Consider the following 7,394-nt stretch of genomic DNA (forward strand, 5'->3'; position numbering starts at 1 on the left):
CTGAAGTACTTGACCTGGAAGGTCATTTTCTTGGTGGCAGTTACTTCAGCTCGTAGAGTCAGTGAGCTTCAGGCCCTGGTAGCCCAGGCCCCTTACACCAAATTTCATCATAACAGAGTAGTCCTCCGCACTCACCCTAAGTTCCTGCCAAAGGTTGTGTCGGAGTTCCATCTGAACCAGTCAATTGTCTTGCCAACATTTTTTCTTCGTCCTCATTCCTGCCCTGCTGAACGTCAGCTGCACACAATGGACTGCAAGAGAGCATTGGCCTTCTACCTGGAGCGGACACAGCCCACCAGACAGTCCGCCCAATTGTTTGTTTCTTTTGACCCCAATAGGAGGGGAGTGGCTGTAGGGAAACGCACCATATCCAATTGGCTAGCAGATTGCATTTCCTTCACTTACGCCCAGGCGGGGCTGGCTCTTGAGGGTCATGTCACGGCTCATAATGTTAGAGCCATGGCTGCGTCGGTAGCCCACTTGAAGTCAGCCTCCATTGAAGAAATTTGCAAAGCTGCGACGTGGTCATCTGTCCACACATTCACATCTCATTACTGCCTGCAGCAGGACACCCGACGCGACAGTCGGTTCGGGCAGTCAGTTCTTCAGAACCTGTTTGGGCTTTAGGATCCAACTCCACCCCCCGAGGGCCCTGTTTGTTCTGTTCCAGGCTGCACTCTCAGTTAGTTGGTAAATTTTTTAGGTCAATCTCATTAATGTCCTCGCCGTTGCGAGGCCCAATTGACCATGGTTGTTGTTTTGAGTGAGCCTGGGGGCTAGGGATACCCCATCAGTGAGAACAAGCAGCCTGCTTGTCCTCGGAGAAAGCGAATGCTACATACCTGTAGAAGGTATTCTCCGAGGACAGCAGGCTGATTGTTCTCACAAACCCGCCCGCCTCCCCTTTGGAGTTGAGTCTTCCCTTGAAGTGTATTGTCTTGCTACATACTGGACTGGCCGGCTCGAGCCGGTTTCGGGCGGGAAGACGGGCGGGAAGACGGCCGCGCATGCGCGGTGCGCATGGGCGCGCGAGGACTAGCAAAGGCCTTTGCTAGTAAACTTTCCGATGGAGGGGGCTGCCGAGGACGTCAACCCATCAGTGAGAACAATCAGCCTGCTGTCCTCGGAGAATACCTTCTACAGGTATGTAGCATTCGCTTTTCTCCGACTCGTCCGCGTGAAATACCATTTCCGACACCGGTATCCCACCCAAATCTTCCTCGGTGAAGACCGAAGCAAAGAATTCATTCAGTCTCTCCACTATGTCTTTGTCTTCCTTGATCGCCCCTTTTACCCCTCGGTCATCCAGCGGCCCAACCGATTCTTTTGCCGGCTTCCTGCTTTTAATATACCGAAAAAAAATTTGACTATGTTTTTTTGCCTCTAATGCTATCTTTTTTTCGTAATCCCTCTTGGCCTTCAAAACCATGGGTGGGATTTTCACTTCCTCTCCTTTATAATCTTTATGACTTCTCTTGGTTTGATTAGATTACAAATGTCTCTATTCATATACAGATGATATATTTGTATTAGTTCCTGTTCTCTCTGACAAACTTGACATAAACCAAGTTAGTAAGTTTTAACAAGATAAAACATTGGGCCTTTACATGTATGCTAAGCCTAAACATTAACAAAAGTGCTTTGGTTTTCTAATGTTTAAAGATCTAATTCCGGGGAGGAGGGGGGGGGGGGGGCAAGATGGCAGCTAGCAAGGAAGCTGCTGAATAATGTTCTGCCTGTACATTAATTTGAAGTCCCTTTGACATTTTTTTTACCAGTATGCCAAAACGAAAAGGGGAAACCTCGGGCACCCTCCTGCTGTTCTGTCTCTTTCATCAGATCAACATTACAGTTTACTTGAGTGAATGTCACTTTGGGAGTTTCTGTTGTGCAGGATGAGAGGACGAGCCCTGCACTGAAGAGTGACGCCACACACAGCCTGGCAGACCCAGCAGCCCCTTCTGTACTCCAAGGAATGGCAACACCTGAGTTGTTCACAGCAATAGGGATTCCACCACCATCCTCTGCAGCTGCTGGGGGGGAGGGGAGTTTTCACCAGACATTGGCAATTTTTTAGCCTTCGTCAGCATGTTACTGATATTCGGTTACAATATCCTTGTGAATATGTGGTTCAGTTTGATAATCATACCTATGTTTTTTTATGATGCTTCTCAGTTGAAGTTTTTCCTGAAAAGTAAAGGATTGGCTACAGATAGAGAGGAGTTACCTCATTGATCTTGGTTGTTGTAGTTCATAGACATCCACACCTTGCTAGTTTTCTTTACATATACCATTTTCTTTAATTTCCTATTCCTCAAAGGGTATTGGTTCTTGCTCCCTCTGAACTTGCCGACTATATAGTCTCAATTTTTTTGTTCCTTTTGCTTGTTACTTGTATATTTTATTTGTCCATAATTCATATTGTTGGATGTATCTTAAATTCATAAATAAAAATAATTAAAAAAAAATCTAATTCCTACTACTACTATTCCTTTACATTCTTCTGACTGGAAGATCTTCTAAAGTACTTGGTAGAATCTTGGGTTCTACTTTAACTTTTGAGTCACAGGTTTTAAAAAAAACATTTTCACTTATTTCACTTTACTGGTGCAGAGCTTGATATTTTGTCGCTGCTGCATTATTACTCACGATATTCTAGAGGATCAATAAATTGTAAAAGAGGATTCAGCAGTTTCAGAACATAGCTACTAAGTAGATATTTATAGCTAAAAGGTTTGACAGCAATACCCCTTTGTTGGTGAAGCTTCACTGGCTCCCAGTTTAGGTAAGAAGAGTTTAAAAATTGGTATATCTCGAGTTCAAAATCATGTTTACACTTGTACCTAAATATCCAACCAACTAAAGGTTTCTTGTGTTAGGATAAATTCACCTACAACTAAGTGTTTCTGCTTTTAATAAGCGCATAAAAAGTTATCGGGAGGTTTCTGTTTGTTTTTAAATCTCAAGTAATTATTAGATCTTTCTATGCATTGTTCCACAAGGCCTGAAAAACTATTTCAGAAATATTTAATGTAAGAGGAAGTGCACTGCGTTTATCTCTGAAATTAAATGGTACAAATGACCTTGTTTGATTTTGTGCTGTTGTACACCAGTTTGACCTAGGTTGAGGATTCAGCAATTTATAAAAAGCTGAGACTAGAGCAGATAGGTCCCAGTTTTTTGGGTACCACAAACTTGATTAAAGGGGAATGTTCAAGCACATCTTGAAAGGTCACCTATACATTTATTTGGATTTATTTACATCTTTTGAACTCCAGAAAGAAGTTCTTTAGTAAAGGTAAAGCATTACCAGTAAACAGAGATTGTACGCCTCAGACCCTGATTTAAGAGTGAGGTTTATTATGAGCACAGTAGGCATAAAACATTTGGAGACACCCTCCAGACTTAATCACTAAGCTTTTTCTTTCTCCCTCTATGTTTGTTAGCAGGGGGACCAAACTCACTCACGTGGACTGGTCAGGCATAGACAATAAGTTAGTGTAATATATTTGCATACAATTTTACCTCAATGTGGCTACCCTGAAAAAAAGATCTTTGAAATTCTCAAGGATGGAAATTTCCATCCCTATTTAAAGAAAAAGGACCAAGAACCAAACAACAAAACTCAGAGAGTGAAGGATAGAGAGGAGGATGAAAGATAATAACAAAGGGAATAGGGAAGTCAAGCAGAACATTGTGAGAGATAGGAAGCTTTTTCTGTTGGGGGGGAGGGAAGAGAGGAGTTCAAATCAGAAACAAGAGGCAGGTGGAAAGGCAGGAAGGGAAGTTGTAAGAAAATGAGATGGGGAAGCACAACAATCCTTTTTGAAAATGCTGCAGGTTTTCAATAGTTGCTATAGTTATTAATTGAATTTTAACTTAAAATCATGCACATAAATAGCAACGTTACGAGTGCCAGTAGCATTCAGATGATGTGGATCTAAAGCTATGTAGCAAAGTAATGACATCTACAAACACATTAATCATCAGTTTTGAGCTCCTACTATTTAAACATATTTTTGAATTAAACTTGGAAATGTAAAAGCTCATTCATGCAGAGTGATGGTGAACTAAGAGAACAAAAACAGAGTTTTATCAAGGAGCGAGAGCCTACATCGTAGATGGGAAGGGTGGATGAAACAACTGGATCATTACCTGCCAGCATCTACGACACAGTCACACACTTGCTTGTGAACCTTAATATTGTCACATAATGAGCACTATTGAAACCGCATCATCTGCAAGAAAACAGCCCAGCAGAACTTTCAACATTTTCAGCTTTTATCTGCTGCTTTTGTGTGAACATCTGTGGATCGAAGTCAGTTTATGAACTCCATTTATCATGTGACTAGGCCATGCAAGAAGCTCATTAACCCCCCCCCCCCCCCCCCAATGTTTTTTTACCATTATAGTAAAATAGCTTTCATTATTATTTTCATCACTTCAACGTCAATTTTTTTTAAAATATAGATTTAGGAAGCATATGAGTCTGGATTATAGAACTTAATTTTAAAACGTGGAAACAGGGCTTTATTTATGACAGACTCCTACAACCCTTCACATACAATTTTTTTTAAATCATGATTTACACATCAAATCTGAAAATCTGATGATCGATATCAATACTAAGAATACATAATATGCAATAACTTTATAGGTGACTGTCACAAACTTTCACATTTTTGTTACCACAGAAGCAGCATATATAAATGTTTTCTTAGCGTCATCTAAACAAGTGGAGGAGTGGCCTAGTGGTTAGGGTGGTGGACTCTGGTCCTGGGGAACCGAGTTTGATTCCCACTTCAGGCACAGGCAGATCCTTGTGACTCTGGGCAAGTCACTTAACCCTCCACTGCCCCAGGTACAAATAAGTACCTGTAAGCCGCATTGAGCCTGCCATGAGTGGGAAAGCGCGGGGTACAAATGTAACAAAAATAAAATAGATACTATTGGAGATTCTACATGGAATGTTGCTACTATTGGAGATTCTACATGGAATGTTGCTATTCCACTAGCAACATTCCATGTAGAAGGCTGCGCAGGCTTCTGTTTCTGTGAGTCTGACGTCCTGCACGTACTCACAGAAGCAGAAGCCTGCGCAGCCACATTGGTGATCTGCAAGGGCCGACTTCTACATGGAATGTTGCTAGTGGAAGAGTAGCCTAGTGGTTAGGGTGGTGGACTTTGGTACTGAGGAACTGAGTTCGATTCCCACTTCAGGCGCAGGCAGCTCCTTGTGACTCTGGGCAAGTCACTTAAGCCTCCATTGCCCCAGGTACAAATAAGTACCTGTATATAATATGTAAGCCGCATTGAGCCTGCCATGAGTGGGAAAGCGCGGGGTACAAATGTAACAAAAAAAAAAAAGGTAGATCAGGCACAATCCACCTTGTCTAGCAAAGGCTATATGAGGTGATCCAATCAGGTGCTCCAATTTGCCTACTGGCTTTAAGTACCAACAAGTCAAAATTGAGCTGCAAGCAAGAGTAAGTTTTATGGGTGCTGCAGCAAAAGTCTAGATTTGTGCTGTTGTTGCTTGCAAGGTAATTCTAACCCTCATCACTTCATTGCAGGGCTGATGCCTCTGGACTCCTCCAGTTCACAGCAACAGTTCCCTCATCTGCAGGAGCTGCTGGCTCTCGGCAGTCTAGCAGGACAGGCTCTGCTGGGCTGATCAGCAGGCAGTTAGCTGTGTTTGCTGCTTTCTTCACTGGTGATTTCAGTTTGGCCAGTGGGGTATAGGAAATCCTGCCAGCACTTTTGCTGTTTCCACCTATGGTTCCGCTTTAGTTGGCCTAGGGACCCTGCATGCACAGTTGCTCTGGCTGGTACCAGATCACCAATAGTGCATACTTAATTCTGGAGCAAGATCTAGATCCTGTAGTGCATTTATATACATTTGAATAATTTTGTATATTATACATAAATCTGCTTGTGTAATAAAAAATAAAGTACTTTCAAACTGCCCTGTGCCACCGATACTCCTCGCTAGCCCGGGCAAGTCACTTAACCAACCCCCCCTCCCCCCTATTTGTCTGATACAAAACAGACTAAGCCTTCTGGGGCTAAGACTTACTATACCAGAATGTAACTCACCTGGAATTACTACTGAAAAGACATGAGCTAAACCCCAAACCCCTTGCTCGCTCTTTGGGAGTATTATTAGTGGCAGATCTCAAGTAACAATATGGGGAAGGGAAGGAAGAGATCACATTGTGCGAGGGAGGAGGAAGAACAATGGGGGCGGGCTGGCAAAGAACAAGGAAAAGATTCTGGGTTCTTTAAAAAAGAGAAAATTGGGGGGGGGGGGGGGGGGGGGGGGGCTTGGGGTTTACCTCTCCTCCACCTCCTCTCAGTCTTTTCTCTCCTCGCCCTTTAGTCCAATCTCTCATATCAACTACTAATATAGCAGTATTAGTACTTGAGATGAAAGACGACTCAGCCAGCAGCTCTTTCACCCCAACCCCCTCTGTTATTCACAGGCTATTTAGCCCACCAACCTACCAACTCTCAAGCATGGATCGACTGAAGTGGTTGTTGAGTGGCAGCACCTCAAGCCACATCCTCCACCATGTCCTCCTATTCCTCTGCTGCTGCTGGACTGTTCTCTGAACCACAAGGAACAACTGGCAGTCAGGTCATGGCCGACAGAAACATGTTGCCTGAGGTACTGCTACTCACGTCTTCCTCTGATGGCTGAAACAGCATGGGAGGGTGCTGTGTCCCAGACTCCTGCAGGGACAAGCCAATTATGTAGTATTTCCACTGGAACTGCAGGAGCCCAGAGTCCCTGATTTTTTTTTAACCCTGCATTTAATATAATTAGCAACTGTTAGATTATTTTTGCAAAACATTTGGAAAGAGGGGGGTAATACATACAAAATTATGACAAACAAACAAAGTCTTAACCCCTGTCCAGCTCTCAGGCACATTATGAATGGGACAACCCAGGTTGCTCAATTAACAGTTGGGTCCTAAAATTGTGGGGGGTTATTTAAATCTGTTCATTCACTGCAGAGAAAGAACTACTGTCCCCTGATACCTCCTATTACTTTACCCCAATTTCAGCTTTGAAAGGCACAATTTGGAGTATGATCTTATATACACATAGTGAACCTGTTTAAAAAAAATAAAAGACCACAAAAAAAGTAAACGGCAAAAATGCATTCTCACACACACCCAACACAAAACATTAAAAACCTGAATAACATGCAAATGTCCTCTGCTAGTGCCCATAGTTAGTTAATATCCAGTGGTTGGCAACAGCTGCATTCTGAAAAGTATTTTTGGCTTTCTTCTTAGTTTAACTAACAGTCACAGTTATTGAGAACTAAAACCTTTAAAATTGCCCAGCATACATACACAGCAGCTTGGGGTCAGCAGAAATTTTGAAA

The 7,394-nt window shown here is 42.8% G+C and overlaps 1 long non-coding RNA gene across 1 annotated transcript; it reads left to right on the forward strand.

Annotated features, from left to right (window-relative positions):
- Nucleotides 1–4,461: 4,461 nt before the first annotated feature.
- LOC115471776 lies at nucleotides 4,462–7,128 on the forward strand. The gene is made up of 2 exons (XR_003942418.1): nucleotides 4,462–4,735; nucleotides 5,369–7,128. It is a non-coding gene; the product is annotated as an uncharacterized LOC115471776 (long non-coding RNA).
- Nucleotides 7,129–7,394: the final 266 nt, after the last annotated feature.

This window comes from Microcaecilia unicolor, chromosome 6 (genome assembly GCF_901765095.1).
Source record: "Microcaecilia unicolor chromosome 6, aMicUni1.1, whole genome shotgun sequence".
Lineage (NCBI taxonomy): Eukaryota > Metazoa > Chordata > Amphibia > Gymnophiona > Siphonopidae > Microcaecilia > Microcaecilia unicolor.